The 19,040-nt window shown below is 48.8% G+C and overlaps 1 protein-coding gene across 1 annotated transcript in view; it reads left to right on the forward strand.

The window, feature by feature from the left end:
* Window positions 1-2,384: 2,384 nt before the first annotated feature.
* Window positions 2,385-19,040, forward strand: part of LOC119383746 (ets DNA-binding protein pokkuri) — a 150,874-nt gene continuing 134,218 nt past the window's right edge. Inside the window, exon 1 of the mRNA XM_037652044.2 lies at window positions 2,385-2,811. The gene's annotated coding sequence lies outside the window, so the exon portion shown is untranslated. The remainder of the gene's footprint in view (window positions 2,812-19,040) is intronic.

Consider the following 19,040-nt stretch of genomic DNA (forward strand, 5'->3'; position numbering starts at 1 on the left):
TATAAGTATATAGCTTTAGGTGGTTTAAGCTTCTCTAAAGTTTCGCTTCTGAAGGGGCTAGACGACGGGTTGGCCGCGTGCTCCGACCATTTGTTCCGCCAAAGCTCCAACTGTTCTGAATAGCTTGGCGACTTATTCACTGTTGCAGTACCCCCAATTTAGCTTATTTATCGTGGCATTTTCCACTGTTCTCGGTGAGCGTGTGCAATGAAAACAATTGCTATAAACATTCTACATTGTCTACCTGTTCATTATTAACGCATCGGATTGACACGTGTAGATGTAAGTGACTATAAGAAAAAGTCGGTGGCGTCCTTTATCATATCAGTTCACACTTAAAAAGTGCAAGTCTCACTAATGATCGGTTCCTGCAAGAATTCTGTCGTGTTACCGTCAATGAACCTTTTAATCATTTTAATTCATATAAGGGTACGTAAAGCTGTCTACAAACAGCGCTTTCACGGTTTTCGCCCAAGGTTTACCACACCTTTACCTTTGAAACGAGCCGACAGGGATGGAAGGATATCATGAGCGCTTCATTCATTCACCCTTGCGCCACCACGCACATCTTGCGGCTAGTCGGAGAAGCAGCACCATGCACTCCCATGGTGAAGCGGGCGATACAACTGGCATTGAGAAACGTCAATATAATTGAAGGGTCTTGGATGGTACTGTATTCTACCCAGGTATACGTGAGTGGAAAGTTTTATTACTGTGTATGCCGCACATATCTAGGATGGCGACTTTTTTGGCGAAATTTGTAAAAAAAATGGCGACTTTTGGCGACTTTTTGCTCGTCGTTTGGCGATATTTTCTCGAAAGTCAGTGGCAACCCTGCCCTCACGTCACCCTCCGAAAGCTGCCTGCACCTCACCTTCTTTTGCGCTGCCTTCGCGATCCGCGCACGTTTGACCACGCGACGGTGTCACGTCATGACGTCATCATGCTACGCCTCGTTAAGTGACGTCACTAATTTTGGCGATCTGTGAGGTCACGATGGCGTCATCACGTGATGATGATTTTTGGTAACACTCGTGTGGACGCCGTCGACGCGGTACGCCGACTGCGGTCAATTTTCGTGTTTGATGAGACAGCTTAGGCTTTCGCCTTAAAATGATGTGTTTCCTTAAGTTCTTCAATTTCGGGCATAATTTAGATTTCTCGCGGTGAGTGAGTGAAACAACTTTATTCGGTCCACAATAGACGCGAGTAAACTCAACGTCACCTGGCTAGGCCCACTCGGGGACCGGAAGGTTAAACCTGACGGCCCTCGCGCGGGCCCTCTGGACGGCCAGGATTTGTAATCAGGACAGACCTATATCGGCCAGACGGGCAGGTGCCTTAATGTACGTTTGCAGGAGCATAACCAAAAGGTACGCAGAGGGACAGAAGGTTTTCTCGCAATGCACTGTTCATAATGCGGGTGCGCTCCAGCATTTGATAACACACAGATTTTAGCTAGGCATCGCCAGGATAGCACGCGCATAATCATTGAAGCTGCAGCCATCGCTAAAGGCAATTTTATCAGCAAACCTTCAATCGCCCTCACTGAAAAAGAAATAGATTACCTAAGTTCATCCGGCCAGATAACCTAGACATACTCCGGTTGCTTCTCCTGTCGTCTTTTCGCGGTTTTGTGGTTTTTTGCTTATTAATTCTTTTTGGTTCTTGGTTCCCTCTCCATGCCTGCCGTCATGCGTAATTCAAATGAGCGGTGATCACGTGTGCCTACTTGTTCTCGTTTTTCTATGTTTGTGTTAACAAATTTCAGTTGGAAGTCAGCGCTAGTCCTCGTCGTTCTTCGTCCTTGTGTATTACACGCGCTGTTCACGTCAATATAGATTACCAACTAGCCCGGTCACACACCTTGCTTTGTAATAAAAATATAGAAACCAGTACAAAGATCGTGAACTTCTAAACTGTGGAGTCCGTCAGCTCTAGCATATCCCTCTCCACGATCGTTTCAATGCGCCAGGCAAACACACACACACAAAATAGAGGACTTCACGTAACGGTGCATCGTCCCAGTTGGCGGCGACGTCAACCGCGAGGCATTCACATCCGCTCCGTTTCAGCGACAGCACCGCCGTTCGGCGCGGGCGAAATAGCGCATCCTCCCAGAACGCGCGGGCGCTTTTGTTCGGTTTTTCGTTCACTCCTTTACCTCGCAACTGCGCTCTCTGCTTCCACACACCTCTCTCCACTCGCTCTACGAGTGCGGCCTAGGAGTCTCACTTCCTCCGCGGAAAGGAGGCAAAAACGGAAAAGAAACTACAAAGAAGCAGCGGAAACGGCGATCGCGACGCCACCCTCCGACTTCCGGCCGCACTTGCTATCCGAAGCCACCTTGCGGTGAAAGTGCGCGCTCGATTCTCGGTTGCTGCTGCTTCACTGCGTGGCTTCTCTCTCAACCGCGCCCCCTTTCTCTTCGGCCCAACCTCGCGGCTGCGTGCTTGGAAGGGGAAGAGAGTCGAACGCGAGGGGCTCGGTGCGTGTGCGAGCGCGGCTGGGGCGGCTTGCCTGCGAAACAAGAACGACCGCGGAATGACGACTGCTGCCGGCGGCGGGCCGACCCCGAGGAACCGTGCACGGTGACGCGCGCGTTTGTGACGTGCCCTCTGTGTCCAGCAGCGTCGGCGATCAACAACAACAAAGGCAAGCGACCACGACCGCGCCAGTCCCAGCGCGGTTTTTCGTCGACGAGCGAAGCGTCATCGCGAGTCGCCACCGCATGGATTAACAACCCGAGCTCTCCTTCTCCTCGGCACGACTTCGACGCGTCTAGGTCGGCGACGACGCGTAAACAACGGGGTGAGTTTCTTATGTTGACGTCGCTGTTGTCGTCACATTGCGCTTGCTTGGCGGAGAGACGCTCTTGGCAGCGGCATCGCCTGTTTTTAAGAGTTCCCAAGTTTCTGTTTTGCGCCTTTGAAGAACCTCTCGTTCGTTGGAGCGCACCGCCGTCAGCTGCTTTCGCCCAGGGCGGCGCGCCGCCGCTTGCCGAGGCTGTGTTTTCTCTGCGCCGGGTTATGTAATAGCAAGCGCCGGAAACTCGTCCCCTCCCGGCTGCCACTCCCGCCCCGCTCGACAACGCCATCCGATTTAGTGTACGCCGCGGTAGGTGGCGTCCGCTGCCGCTGGCAGCGCGAGTTTTCAATCGAGCTTCGCATTATTTATGGTGCTCTCCGCCCTGTACGTTACACTGGCGTTCGTTCGAGGTATTCGACGCCGTTCGTTGCGTAACGTGGCTTCGTGATGGTGCGCCGCGAAACGGCGTTGTGTACGGACGCAGCCACACGTGACTCATGGGACGCCGCCGAAGTGGCGCACCCCCTTTCTGTTTCTGAGAAAAAAATAAAAGAAAAAGATATAGTGCTCCGGATGATGCCACCCGCCGCGATCACGGCTGCCCTCGGAGGAACTTGACCGGAAACGGCGCTGATTTCGCGAGGAAGTGTTTTAGAAGCCCCGCGGCTTATCTTGCCGTGGCATCGACTGTCTGCTTCCGGCCCATGTCGTGCACATTCGTCCTCGACAGTCTTTAACAAGAGCATGCGCTGAAGAGCGATTGCAGTGGTTTTCGTCGCCTACCGGCCATTAGACGTCCCGAGGCGTCGGAACACGTACAAACGTCGAGTGTTAGATAATCGCGCGTAATCTTTGCCAGCCCGCGGGCGAGGTACCTTTTATACCCGCGTTGTCTAAAAGGCGCCCGCAGTCTAGACAGAAACGGAATGTTTCACGGCCCATCGACACTACGGGGGAGGTTGGCGACAGCAACGCTTTTTTCTACCTGCGGAATGAAAATCCTGATATGGAATCGTTTGCTCGCGCTCGATGACCCTGGTTGAGGAGCTGCGCGTTTTGATCCTGCTGCTGGGACGGCGTCGGTTACTCGGTCGTCGCTATCACGCCGTGCCAACGATCTAAGAGCTTGCCTGCTCGCGTGTTTGCCTTGGATGCGGCCCGTATATCTACTCGACTTACGTCCGGGTCGGAAGCACAGCTCCCCCTCCCCGCCCCCCTCGTACGTTTTACGATAGCAGCTGTTTGCCGATTCCCAGAAGAGATTTTCTGTAAGAGTTCCGTTTGTTTCTATTGTTCCTCCTAGGGGCGTGCCAATATTCGACACCCATTCGAATGCGATTCGAGTGGGGCCAGAACCGAACGCACTGCGTATGGAGTATTGAACGGTAACGTTTTTTTTAACATTTGCTGTAAAATATTGTTCACATCATATAGTACTTTTTTAGTATACAAAGCGTTACGTGAAGCATCACCAGATTTTTCATATGCACGGAACTCTTCAGAGATTGTGAATGAGCGCAGCACCCTGTCACGTTCTATGTCTCTTGTGCCTGCGAATGAAATTGGTCGTGGTTCTGCCCCACTGATTTCAGTAGAGTTGACGTTCTGAAGTATTCGTAAACTATTCGAAAATAATATCTGTATTTTTGAATAGCGACTATTGGATTCGATCATCGAGTCGAATAAGACACTTCTCGATTCGATATTCCAAGTTTTCGCTGTACTGAGAGAACAACGCCGCCGTATGCGCAGGCTAACGACTTCTGTGACGCCAGTTGATCAGCTTGTTAGTTCCGTTTGAGTGACATGCGCTTGCGGCTTGACAGTATAGTTGGGAATCAGCTGTGACAGGCCGTGAGCGCAGGTCTTCGAGGATACGTTGACCCTCTGTAACCCTTATCGAGGCCTGCAACGTCAGCTAGACAAACATTCATTGCCTTCGCCTTGCGTGCGCGGCTGCTATCAATGGCCGGGATAATTTATGTCCGGCAGTCTAGTTGTGCGACGAGGCCGCTGCGTTGTAACGAAATCCCACGATGAGCCTAGATGCAGCACCGTTTGGCTGAAGGACTCTTTGCACGTGAGAGTTTAGGCGTTAACCCACTGGTGCGCATGCGTACATGAACACTCCGCCGTTTCGTTGTGGGCGGTGTTTATTATTATTATTATTATTATTATTATTATTATTATTATTATTATTATTATTATTATTATTATTATTATTATTATTATACGGTGTTCCTCTGTACGCGTATACGTTGTGGCTTATGTGATTGATTGATGACGTGTCAGACACTGCGACAGGGGCCAAAACGTTCATGATAAATTTGCGTGCTCTCGTGATCGTAACTCTAAAGCTTTGCATAATTAATGTATCTGCAGCTGCGCTCTACGTAAGACTAGATCATCCTTTAAAGGATGGTCTAGCTGAAAGGAGTGCAGACTCCTTTTTCATCGTAATGGCTCACACTCTTCCATTTTTCCTACACAGCTGCATCGAAGAAACCACCGAACGCGTCCTGTGCACTTGTTTTACGCTGTGACATCCAGCTGCGCTCTTCTCCGGGAAGCGTTAATTTACACCGGCTGGAGTTATAAGGCCGTTTTCAGGAGCCAAAACTCGACGACGCGCACCGCGCAAACATGCAAGAACTGTTGTGTGACTTGTTTGTATACTTTTGCATCCGCATATCATAATATGCTCGTCTGTCTGAACAAGCGCTTCTTCCTTCATATGTACTTACTTGCTCACCCGAAAGTCGTGGGATCGATCCCGGCCGCGGTGGTCGCATTTCGATGAAGGCGAAATGCTAAGCCCGTGTACTGTGCGATGTCAGAGTTTCCCGGAGCCCTCCACTACAGTGTGGCTCATAATGATATCGTGATTTTGCCACCTAAAATCCTACTTTTTGTTTATTATTATTATCCCTGTTATGTCTGAATAAAACTGCATCGTCATCAGATTGTGGAGTGCATTTGCAGTCGCGACAGTGCAACCAGAGATTACACGGTGTCCCTCTGCTTAGCGACGTTTCATGCTGAGTTAATTCTCCGGATTGCTACACGCGGCACGTCTCTGGTTGTACACCGAAGAGACTGCACCTGCAAAGAATTTCGTATAAACTGCCTGCACGGTATTCTGCGAAACTTCTTTGGTGCGGTTTACGAAACACCTGTCAGGCCTTCTTTGTCGTTCACCTACGCGTTCTCTCTCAGCGTGGTAGCGCATAACTTTACTAACTTGTTGACAGCTGTTGATAAGTACATACAGCGTTGACTCCGTATTTAACTTTTATTTTTATTTCTTATTTTCTGCAATGATACTGACTAGTGAACTCTCTGGCTTCGTGGCAGCTCGCAAGCTCACGCACATGAATGTCAAACATCAGTCTAGCCGAGTTGCGGTACTATTATTCTGCTTAGCTATTTTTGTTTACTGCAAGTAGTAAAGTGTAGTGAAACTGAGCTCGCGTCATCATTCGCCAGCTGCTGTAAATTTCATTTGTAAAACGTACGTTTACACGACAGACGTCGTATTAGGCGTATAGCGGATGCCATATCATTTGCTATGGCAGTTTCAAAGCACTTGCGTCCACTACCAAGCGACACATGATGCACATCGACGTTAGCGAAGGCGACTGATGTTTAATGGAGTCACGTGGCATAAAGAAGGTGCTACCTGTTGTGTAATCCCGTAATGACTGTAACTGAAACGTGCTAAGTCTCTATAACGGCTTCAGTGGAGCGGAACCGCTTCCTTTAGAGGGCTCAGTACATAATGAATTGTTTGTTCTCATTTCGTAACAAGGCTTTATGATTAGACAGGAAAGTTTTCCTTACTTCGTCACATACCTCCACTTTAAGCAAAAGCTGCGTGCTTTTTTTTTTTATTACCGCTACATGTAATGAAACTAGCCTGTTATTTGCATGGTTGTAAGCTTTCCCGCTACTTGTTTCATCTTCGCTTCACACGACGGGCGAAGCTCGGTTAATGACATACGGTGCTGCTTCTATAGCGCAAGTGCGGCACGGAACATTTCAGTTTCAAGCGGTTAACTAAAAATGGATCGAAGGCTCGTTTCTTTGTTCGTCACAACCTAATGAAGACAACGGACAATGAAGCCAAGGAATGCATTGGGAACGTTATCACTACTTGTCAGATGTAGTTATTCTAGTCCCGACAACTAACTCGGCTCATGGCCTGTTACGTTTGTACGGTGCCTCTTATTGTCCCCCGCTAAAAAATAAAAAAAAATATTAGAAGGAAAACGAGGCAGTGCTCTTTACACTATACTGCTTGGTTGGTTTGTTCAATCTCGCTTTCGGGGCGTGCTCGGGATTGTTTTACGTTCAGCGATGACACTAAGTGTTCCCAGCCAGCTACAAAGATAAAGCTGCGCTTGTAGCTGCGTCCTAAAGCAACGGTGGCACGTGCGGCATGCTTTTTATATATCTAAGCTTAGCAGGAACGGCACATACTGCCCGGAGACTGCGAACATCCCCATTCCCCCCCTTACAGTTGTATGGCACTTGGGGAGGGTGGGGGTGGAGCTTGTATGGGGATGCCGAAACAATCCATGTATCCCGCATATTGACGAATAGGCCGTACAACAAAATCCGGAAGACCAGTGTGAGGCCTTGCTGACGTCACTAAACCCTGCGGACCAGCTCCGGCTGGTGGACAGGACTCGGGCTCCGGCTACAAGCCGTGGCTACATGGAATAAGCAAGTCACCCACCTCTGGGCGGAGAGCGCGCGCCTAGTCCGAAAATAAACTTAATTCTCTCTCTCTCTCTCTCTTAGTAGAGGGCGCGTTTTTTTTTTTTTTTTTTCCTATATAGAAATCTTGATTGCCCCGCGTTTCCGTACATACAAGGCCGCGGGTGCCATCCCTTTCGCACATCGCCGTATTCGGATGTCGTTAGATTGCAACAGTGGTCGTGTGCCCAGTGGTAATTGTCAATTCGAATTCTCCCCACTACGATGAACGTCGTAACAAGGGCCCATATCTACAAGCAGCACTAGCTTCGCTGCAATTGTTTGTAAGATAAGATTTGATCCAATGCTGATGCAGCATATATCATGAGCGAAGGTGGCATTGTATTCCAACGGGTGCTGCCGCACGAAATCGCCTTTTAACAGGAATGACTAATCTGACCAATGGCTATATACGCCATAATCATCAAGTGCTCCTAATTATGATGGCGGACGCATATTATCAGTGAATGCGGACGCCTGATTGGCAAACAACGCATATGAACGAGAGTACGTTTCCGAAATGGGACGTATTCGAATGACTGCAGCAGTCTTTTCTGTCGAATCATGGCAGCACCGTAACGACACGTGGAGGGCGGTGTCACGTGGGCTCCTTACAGCCGGGTCTCCACTTCCGCTTCTTTGCGCTAGTCATCCGCGAGGGAACGCGATCTACTTTGGCAAGGAATATTCGTTACCGTGGGAACAGGCCTATAGAACACTGAATCTATGAGGTTGTGAAAAGAGGACTGTGATATAGAGTAGCTACAGTAGCCACAGAGTAGCTACTCTGCTAGCCACAGATTAGCTAGAGTAGCTTCCCAAGGTAGAGTTGCTAGTGTAGGTATACTAAGGACATGCCTCCTTTTGCTCTGCCCGTGAGTATATCCTTGTTCCCGTATTCACGAAAGTAACTTTCAGACTAGATCAGAATCATTTCATTTCAACGTGGACCTCAATAAAGCTTTTCCATCCATCCATGAGACTCCGAAAACTACAGATGTTGAGGGCCGTCAGCTAAAAGTAGCAGAATGGCTTGGCGAGGGCCACGGTCTCTTGAATTGGGCCATTGAATCTGGTCAGATCGGTCGTTGTAGAAAGTATCCAGTATGGAGCAGTGTAGTTTCCTAAGGCAAACAAAGGAAATAAGATAATGTGTCGCTGAATGTGTCTGTAGTGAGTTCTATTGACACTGGAGCAACAGTCAGCAATGGAGGTTTATATGGAAGATTGCAGGAAGGGTCAGAGCTGTACTCTTCGCTTGTTCCATGACGCCAACTGCTTACAATGAAACCGTTGAGGCGACGCTTTATTCGAGATAACAAGCTGACACATCGAAGGTGTTCTTATACATTTGGTTCAACGAAGATGAGGCAAGTGATTTCCACATAAATGTTAAACATACATGCAAACATTCGCCTTGCTTACGTATACTCTCCCTCAAATCAGATTGCTTCGAAAGCTCTTCGCACCAACTTTGACCATTATCTTCGTTGGTTTCGCGTATAGCGTATTTTCCCTTGGGCGTTACGTCACGACTCTCGTATGCCACACTTGAATCCATTGCGTTTAATTTCTTTTTTTCTTTCTTCGTATATGCGAAATTTCAGTACTGCCACGTACGTACATACATATTGTCATGAACGGATTACTGTGTGAATAGTGTTCTCGTGTCACCGTGAAGTAGTTTCTTGACCCCGAGACTTAACGCACTGTTGCCTTACCGTCACGTATGCTGCCAACTTCGTAGACATTGTCCTCTGCATTTCTATTTTTGCTTCTCGTATGCGCAGTGATTGTGTAACGGCCACTCTGCATAGTATACTTAATGTGCCTCGTCCGGTCGCAGTGAATAATTACAACGAATGGAGTTCTCGAACAAAACCTCGACGGTTGTAGGCACTGTGGACGGTTGCTGGCCGTTGTCGCTTTCCTTTGCTCGCGTTTGTTTGATTATATCTATTATTACTTTTCTCGTTTGTCGCGCGCGTGCACAGTGTCCAGTGTCTTGCGAAGCACAAAAATCGAGCAGCCTACGATTTAGACGCCCACAGGGCGCCTAAATGGCTGCTTGGTGTTCGTTTCAACCGTCGCAATGATCACCAATTCGAACCGACGCACAACAGATTAGTGTGTCGGTTCGATTAGTGGGTCGACGCACCAAGCGCATATTGAAGGGGTGATAGCACTGCCGCTCCGCACCTTCCTTTTTTTTTTCTGTTTGTTTATTTTTTCGCGCGCCTGCTCTTCTCTCCGCTCTTCTTCCCATCTTTCTTTCCCCTTGCCCGTCCCTCTAGTGTAGGGTAGCAAACCGAATGGTATAATTCTCGTTGACCTCCCTCTCTTTCCCTCCTTTTCTATCTCTATCTCTCTCTAAAAGCAGCGGTTTAGGTTCGAACCTACGCACTAATGGAAGATAGTCCGTCGGTTCGGAAAAAAAAAAAAAAAAAACGTCGAACATCTAATCTGCCACAATCATCGTCTGATCACGCGCTGCGACGACTGGGGTGATCGACCGCTTTTTGTGTACAGGTGCCACTATACAACACAGTCGCCATCGCTTGTCGTCAGCGAAGCCACTATTTGTGCTCTGCGAGTGCAGCGACAGTCTCGCACCTTCTCATTCGCACTAGGCCAGCTGCAGCGCAACGGCCGCTGCGCTGTGCTCCCGACCGGGCTGCAGAAATTAGGCGCCTTTTTCCTCTTCAAACCACTACCACAGCCTCTCTACTACCACCGCAACGGCCCAGTCACGGGAAACAAACTTCGAGGGCACTGGTCTGCACACACTTCAACGCGAGTAGGAGGGCCCTGCTGCGGTTTCTTAGATAAACCAGACTGGACGACGCATCGTGACGGGGCGTTGGCAATGGTTTGTTTATTAGTTGGACATCGACATATTCAGAATCGATTTGTAGTATCATTGTAGGCTCTTCTCCTCTTTCATTCTTTCACATCCTTTTTTTTTCCTTTCACAGGTATACAGGGTAGCCAACTTAACCAACTAGAGATCTCCTCTGGTTAACCTTCTTGGCTTGATTTTGTTTTTAATTATCTCTCTTTTGTGTTTCTTGTGGACGACTGGCTTGTGCACACCCTTTGACTGATTGCTGTCCCACACGCGTCCAAGAATTCACCGCTCATTTCTTTCCCAACCCTCTCTCTCTTTCTCTCTCTCATCTATTATCTGTTACCCAAGCTTAGCGTGATGAGCAGACGCTGTTCTCTTGAAACTTCTTGCCGTCGGGCATCCTTCTTCCTCCATGTATAGTACTTTAATTTGTAAATTTGAAGAGTCTGAAGTATCAAGACCGGCGGATTTGACTAGTTAGGTTATTTCACGACAGCCGGGGAGAAAATCTGCTGACGACTGAGTAAGTGGCACACAAATACGCCACTTCCAGGGCCGTATCCAGAGATTTTTTTTTTTCGGGGGAAGGAGGCTACTTTTAATCTAGGTTCGTGCGTGCGTTTGTAGGTGTGCATGTACATCTCCACGTGCGAAATTAAAAAAAAAATTCGGGAGGGGTGTTCGAGCACCGCCCCCCTCCCCATCCCACCCAGGCTTATGTTCTACATGCAGGGGTAGCTCAGAGCGTATACACCGACTGCGGTCCCGGAATCGAGGCTGAGTGGCCAGGTGGTCGTGTAGCTGCACCGCGTACCTTACAGTCTGGTGAGGGTTTTCAGCAGACGGGATATGCGGGGAACTGACTCAACTGAGCTCGCTATAAGGTGCACGTACGCTCGCGCTTACTTGTGGCTCATTTAGTGGCGCGCTCCATATCTGTGCGATTCGCTTCCTGACTCGCATTTTATCAGGCCCGGCAGTGAGTGCCGGACACGACCCGCATAGGCTAAATGCTGCGGTTCCTCTACTCGGCGTAAGTCCCCCCCCCCCCTCCCACACCCTTTCTCTCTCTGCTCTGTATCATTGGCCGGATCCATTCCTCGTAACGTTTGGCGAATACAACGCTGAAGTGCTTCTGTCGTAATACGTGGTTTGTCCGAGAGTTCCACAGCGCACGCCTAAAAGAAAGCAAAAAAAAAAAAGAAAAAAAGAAAGAGAAGCGCTGCAAGAAAGAAAACCTGGGCCTAAACGGTTTGGTGCTATATCCGCCTCCTTACCGGCTGCTCTTGTGAGCCGCTTCCGAGCGAGTGTGTGTGTGTGTGTGTTTTTTTTTTTTGTTTTTTTGTTTTTAAACCGCAGTTATCTTTGAGTCCCGTCAGTGGTATTGAAGCAGTCCACCGGTTGGACCAGCACGTTCCATGGGTCATCACTATACACGTCCTCTTGTTATGCTTAGTGTTTTCCACAATACTTTTTTCTTCTCTCTGTATGGAAAGATTCGTCGTGTATCATCGCTTATACGTAGCCAATGGTGTATGGCATTTGCGGACGTCGGCTGGAGCAGGGGTCCACAATTGATTTTTTTTTTTTCGTTTTCTTTTTGAGGAATGAAGACTTCGGGTGTCGGATCATATACACGCGGAAAGGTCAGCAAAACGTCACGCCGGACGGCGATTGACGAAGGTCAGGGAGACAGGAAAAAACGGCGAGCTAACGACAGCAGTATAGATTCCTATACGCTTTCTCCGCGAATCGCGGTCTGCGCGCGCGCGTAGTGAATGCGGTAAACGAACAGTGATACGGTATATCGGGCAAGCTCTGGTAGGTCCCTCACTTCGTATTAATCCTCCCTCCCTACCTCTTTATATATTTTTCGTTTTCTTTTCCGTAGACGACTTTAGTTCTCGAGTAAGCTGCGTAGGGGCGGTGGCGTTAGTAGAGGTGCGCTGATTGGATGGATGCGTACAGGCCTGATTTACTGCACGCTCTCGCGGGCCGTGCCCTTTTCTGCCTGCTGTTGGCGAACCCTTTCGCAAGCTTCTTGTCTCGTGTGCATTAGTGACGAGCGACACGGGGCTTGTGCGTGCGTGCGCGACCTTTCGAATCGCTTGATGGCGCGTCTTTTCTCTCGGGGGATGCTTCGCGGTGTCGCCACTTGTGCTCGCATCGCATACAGTAAAAAAAAAAAAGAAAAGAAAATATAAGAGACAGAGAGAGAAAAGAGAGGAAAGGTAACGAATAGCTCAAGTTATCCTTCTATTTACAGTTTCCTTCCGCCTCTCCTCATCCGTTTGTGTTCCCGCGCCACTAGAACATGAACTGCGTAATAGGCAGCGAATCTGAGAACATTGCCTTAGTTGTCGGAAGTTCGATATTTCGAAAGCACGAAGCGCTGCAACGTCCTGTGTGGAATATTAGGTTGCGGCACGAAATTCGAGGGAGGGAACAATGACCTTTAGATTCCCTGAGAGAGGCAATAATTCTTTTTTTTTTTTCGACTGATTAGTTCAAGTATAATCTATAACGAACATCGTCAGGGCAGGCTTCAAATTATGCTGTTGAGCGTTCCCCTGAATTACTCTTCAAGAATATCGTGCGTATAAACCTACATAGCCGTGACGGTGGCGTAGCCGAGCAAGAGCCGAGGGATCGAAACCCTCTCTTCTACGGGACTGAGTGGAGAGAGAGAGAGAATGCTTGAGTACCGTGCATTGAGTGCACGTTGAAGAACGTCAGGGGATCAAAATTGATGCGGAGTCTATCCACGTCGACATCCGCTCTAATAATGGGGTTTTACTTAGTTCCGCCTCGTCAGCACGATTATCAGCCTGACTACGTCCACTGCAGGGACAAATGCCTCTTCCATGTTGCTCCAATCCACCTGGTCTCCTCAGCTTGCTGCGGCCACTTTGTCCCCGCAAAACTACTTAATCTCATCTGCCCACTCTTGTAAATGAAAAAAAAAAAAAAGCCCGCTAAAGCAGTCGAAGCAAAAGCGAAGGTACACACGTAACTAGCGCTGACTTATATTACAACTGACATTTTTTATTGCTTCGACGCAATTTAAAGGAAATTGGCGGAAAACCAACGACACGTGGAATGTGACGCCTTATAGTCACGATACGTAGGCAGAAACTGTCAATCGGTCACAAAGGTTACAGAGGCTGTCAGAAGATACAAATGTATAGAATTCCAACACGCGGCATCATTAGGCGGACTTTCTGCCTCCTCCACGCGCGCTTTTCTCTTGGAATCCATCCTGTTAATGATCAACGGTTACCTTGCCTTCGCGCTACATGCCCTGCCCATTTCTCCGGCTCGTGAAACCGCGAAATCCCGTTTTCTTTCTTTCGTTCTTTCTTTCTATGTTAAGAAAAGGCTCATTTTGGCGTTAGAGTTTCAGTTGTTATCGGGGGGTTTCTGAGTGGGTATACTCTATAGTAGGGATGGTCGATTAAAATTTTAATCGATTAATCGTTAATCGTTAACCGATTTAGCCTTTAATCGATTAATTGCTTTTGGTGGAAAGTTTTAATCGATTAATCGATATTTTTTATGGGTGCTTTAAAACCGATATATCTTTGTTGGAGAGGCATCGTTCGTGCTTGATATGGACCCAAATCTTTTTATCAGACGCGCTGACGATCGAAAATTCCCGCTTTCGAAAGTGTCGACGACGGGCCTTTTGTGTCCATTGTGCGAAAATTCCCACTTTCGCACACTGGACACATGGGGCCCATCGTCGGGAGATGGCTGTTTTCTAAACAGCGAGATACTGATAACTTACCTGAAGAGGCGGATTGGTGTCGTCAGGATAGGGTTCTTCAACACCGTCACCTTCGTCGTCCCCACCTTTCTTTGAGAGATGGCTCTTTGGCACGTGAATAGAGTGGGCGTGCAGCTGGTGATCCGTCGCTGGCTTTGAGAAGTGCTTGCCACATTTGTTACACCTTGCAGTTTTCACTTTCTCATCTTCAGCGAACAACGACCACACTACGCTCCGCTTCCGATTGCCCGGCATTATGACATCACAAAGGTAGCAGTATAACCACCAATGTGTAATAATTACACAATAAAACGCGCAAGCAACGCAAGACCCACGTATACTCAGGCGACACTCAACCAGCTTAAGGGAGAGGAGGTGAAGGCAGTAGCAGCAGTGGACTGTGAGCCGGAGAAAAGCGGGCAAGTTCATTTCTGCCTCGATGGGGTGGAGCCGCCTCCTGTCCGGGCTTGAAGCATTGGGGAGTGCTTGGAGTTCAGGGCGAGTTCATATCTTTCTCTATGGGGTATGGCCGCCGCCAGCTCCGGGCTCGTTCTGCTAGCGCAGAAATATGCGCTGTAGTGAAAGCAGTGATAGAGAGGCGATGTGCATGGCATATCTGCGTCTCAGGATAGCGCGCCTCGAAGTCATGAGCTCCGGCCAAGGGGGAAGGTTGGCAGCGGGAGTGGGGAGTGCCGTAATCGATTAATCGAATAGTTTTAATCGATTAATCGAAAGGCGGAAATCGATGATGATTAACCGATTAATTGTGGACCTTTAATCGATTAATCGTTCATCGATTTTACCATCCCTACTCTACAGACTTCGAGGCCCCAAAGCGTTTTGCCCGTGCTGGCTTTGGTTCACGCAGGAAGTACGAGTTTTCGAATATGGTCTCACGCTCGCCGTTTACGTCTTGCGGTTGCCACGGTGGCCAGAAAGGCAAGCTGCGATTATGAATAACTGAACGCTTGTACAGGAATTTGCCTTCGGCACACGTATTCTTTAAAAAGAAAATTATTTAGGAATTGTAGGGGCGATGAATTCGCTCGTAATCACCATCGATTCTGTGAGTCGACACTCGACATGCCTTCGCCAGCCAAGACAATCCAACGTTGAGTCACCAGCATGCGTTAAGCCTACCAGCTCTCAAGTCGACTACCAACCTAAGAAACACGGGCTCTTTTTCGGCCAGTGTTTATTGTTTCCGTGAGACGGGAGAAAGCGACAGCCGCGATGCCAACATTTATTTACTCGCAACTCTGATCACTTGCTCAGAAATCGGGTCAGTTTGGTCTTAGCCGGGAGCCGTCGGCTCGACGGATGTCGCATGTTTGATTGACGCAAACAAAGCTTTTGGGGCTCCCGCAAAGTTTGAGAAATATAGCGTGTCCGGCGCCGAAAAGCCAAGCGCTGTTTATATAGGTCTCGCGCACGCGAAGCGGCTTCGGCGTTTCGAAGCTAAATTTTCTCGTTTCAATCCGCGAGTGCCGTACATACACCACGCGCAGACACGTTGGCTTCAGAGGGCATTTCCGAATGAATTTCCGCTCCTCGCTCAGAATAGCTGTTCGATACATTCGCGGCTTAGTGCCGTGCATGTCACTGGCCTGTGGATAGCGGATGCTGCGAATGTAACGCGCAGACCACGGTGCCGGAGTGAGCGGAGCAATGGCGGGAAACGGACGGGTTACGTGCGCCCACATGTACAGACACACACACACGCGTGCCCTGGCTGCCAGCATCCACCGGAACTGCACGAACGGAAAGCAGGAAATGCGATGTCGGTAACCGCCGGGGCAGGTGCGCGTTCTGCGCCTCGCTCTCGTCGCATGCGACTCCGTCGTGCGAGCTGTCTCTGCATCCCACCTTTTTTTGTGTTTTTGTTTCTTTGCTTTCTAGAGCAGCAGCAGCAACAAAGAAAAGACAGACACATAATGCGTCCCCCTTTCGTGTAGCGGCGCGAATGAGCTGGAAGCGTTAATACGCGTTCTCCGCCATCAGCGCGGGTTAGGCCCGGTTCGCCCTTGATCGCCCCCGGGTACAGGTAACGCTCATACACGGTGTCGATAGATCGTTTTAGCATTGACGGCAGTACCGTACAGTCATGCTCAGCACGCAGCATTAAAAAAAAAAAAAGCTTTTTGTCCGCTAGAATTGCTTATTGAGTAAAGTGGTTAGTCTTGCAGACTAAAAAAGCTACGTGCCGACGACGACGTTACGGCATTTCCGTCACTGCTAAAACACCCCAATTATGACAGCTTTAATACTGCGTAGCAGAGTCCGCAGGTTCGGAGAAACCGTTCGCTGTGGTTCTGAGCAGTGATTCTTCGTCTTTTTTTTTTTTTTTTTGATTATCCAGATTTTGCCGATGACGTGTCGTTCTCCAATACTGCAGAACAGCATGTCACGCATGGAGTGCTTGCCACAGCAGTCTCGACTGAACTGCCGATGCTTCAATTTCGTGCGGTCTAGAAAATTAATATGTCACCGTAATGGTACGTAAAGTGTGGCGGACGCGTTCTGTGCGCGCTTAAGCTATCAGGCACCTATATAGACGTTTGGCCATAAGTGACGATTATAAGCATGAGCCTCAGCGACGGCTTGAATTATTTAATGGTGTCGACACGTGGTCCATGCTGAAGAGATGATCCGAGCGCGATTGTATTTTACGGCGAGGTCGTCTGAACTTCGATTTCAGCTGGATCATAATTACCTTAGTAATTTTACTTCTAATTAGTTTGTGTTCACCTGTTGATTGCTGACAGGGAGTATACACCTGCAGCACATGTCGACCATCGTTAACTTCCCTCAATTTTCCTTCTCCTTACATCTTCCACGGCACTGTGCAGTACGGTTAACGCGTCCTTCATGAGGGCGTTCTGTCGTCTGCAGCACGTTCGGTATGTACACGTTTGATGTGCGTAGCCAATTGCTCATTGTAGCAGTGTGTGTATACACTTACGGAAGCGTATAGGGAGAGTAGTATATAGTGCACTCTTTGGTGCGCCAATTAACACGTTGGAAACTGGTTTTATTTAGCTAAAGTTCTTACTGTCATTACCGTAGGAGTGCGCGCATAGGCGTGAGGGGGGTCATGATAACTGCGCTGTATAATTTAATATACATATTTATTTATTGCGTGGTCCGTAATATCGTTTTTCTTTCTTTCCTTTTTTTTTCTTTCATGTAAATAATTGGAACCGCAGAGTGGAAGTACATGCGGAAGTTACTCGTTAACTGCAAGCGTTATGAGAAATTAAAAAAAAAAATTGCCATTGCTTGCTCTCGTTAACGACATGTCGAACGTCCCGTCAAATGTGATCGTATTAAACACTTCGGCAGCGCCTGTCAAATGAATACAAAATGAACACGAAAGCTCAATTTCGTAACACATTTCGTAACAGAGCATGACATTAGCGACAATTTCTGGCTGAATTGAACACGTATCGAGTAGAGGCCTTCCTCAGCTATATACCGCATTTACTGGCTTGTGGCAGACATTGGCTAGGGCTGCCTAATTCTTGGCTACTGTCGAGCGGCTTGGCTATCCGCTGTTAATAACAGCAACATTCGTGGTTGTCATTGAGCGTTTTTTTAAACGAAGCTTTTATAACTCGCACATTTCGGTGGCGGCGTCGAACGGGAAAACACCGGCGCTGGCGAGCGTACACACAAATGAAGCTCTCGAAGGTATTTGCATATTTCCACGCGCCGTTTTCCAATAATCGGCGATCAGTCGTTTCTGACGTGGCCATCTGATCTTTTATGGAGGTTTCTTGTCACGTCACGTTGGCATATTTCACTGTTGCCCGGACATGAATGCACGACCGTCATTGTTGCCTGCAGCAACTGAAGTGTTGCGCTGCTGAGCACGTGGATGAAGGTCCCATTCCCTCCGTCGAGAAAGGAAATAGCGCAGTGCGGTACAAAGAAGAAAAAAAAAACATCAATACGTTAGGACCGCCAAGATTCGCTTGTCCCCATTTTCCCCATAAGGTAAGGGCTTCTGAAGTTTTTTTTTTTTTTTTTTTAATAAGTGGGGGGCTTTTACATGCCTAAACGACGATATGATTATGAGGGACGCCGTGGCGGATAGCGCCGAAAATTATCGTTTAACCTCAATCCAATGATTACATGACGCCTGAAATTGACGGATTCGTTACGTCAACCCGCGCATGTGCGCGCACACTGTTCCGAGTGCGTTCCGATCTTCGTGTTTCCACGCGTCGCGGCGTTACCGCGGATTCACGTACGAAGGGGAGAGGCGCACAAGGAGGATGCTGTGCGAGGCGCGGGAAAGGAGGGCGGGCGCGCAGTGCGCTCAGCGGGGTGCGCGCGGCACGACGCCGACACCTGTGCGCTCGCCGGAAGTGCCGTGAAGGCCCCCCGCCCCCCCTCCTCGTCTCCCCCACCTCCTGCGGAGGCACGACCTTCTTTCACCGCTGCGAGGATGGGCAGCTCTCGCTCGCTCGCTCGGCTGCAATCCTTTCGGATTCGCGAGTGACCGCTTCGCACCGTCGTTCTTGCGGGCCTGGATGCATGAGGACGATGTGGGAGGGTGACACGTACAGAAACGCGTGGCCCCCAGGCCGGAGGAGGCTGTCAGAAATAAGCCATTGAACGTACGTGGCGTTTGGCTGTAGTTGGTGGTGATAAGAATTTTGAGCCCGCGAGGAGCGGCAGCACAAGAACGAAGAGAACTGACACCGTGTGTGTGTGCGTGTCCTCTCGGTGGAAAAAAAAAAAGCAAAAGGAAAATAAAGCCAACTGAAAAAAAAATAAGTAGGGGAAATTCCCGAAGGTTCATTTCCCAAGAAAAAAAAAACACAAACTATTTTAGGAGCTAAGCAAGCAGGACGC

The sequence above is a fragment of the Rhipicephalus sanguineus genome, chromosome 2, assembly GCF_013339695.2.
Source record: "Rhipicephalus sanguineus isolate Rsan-2018 chromosome 2, BIME_Rsan_1.4, whole genome shotgun sequence".
In the NCBI taxonomy this organism is placed as follows: domain Eukaryota; kingdom Metazoa; phylum Arthropoda; class Arachnida; order Ixodida; family Ixodidae; genus Rhipicephalus; species Rhipicephalus sanguineus.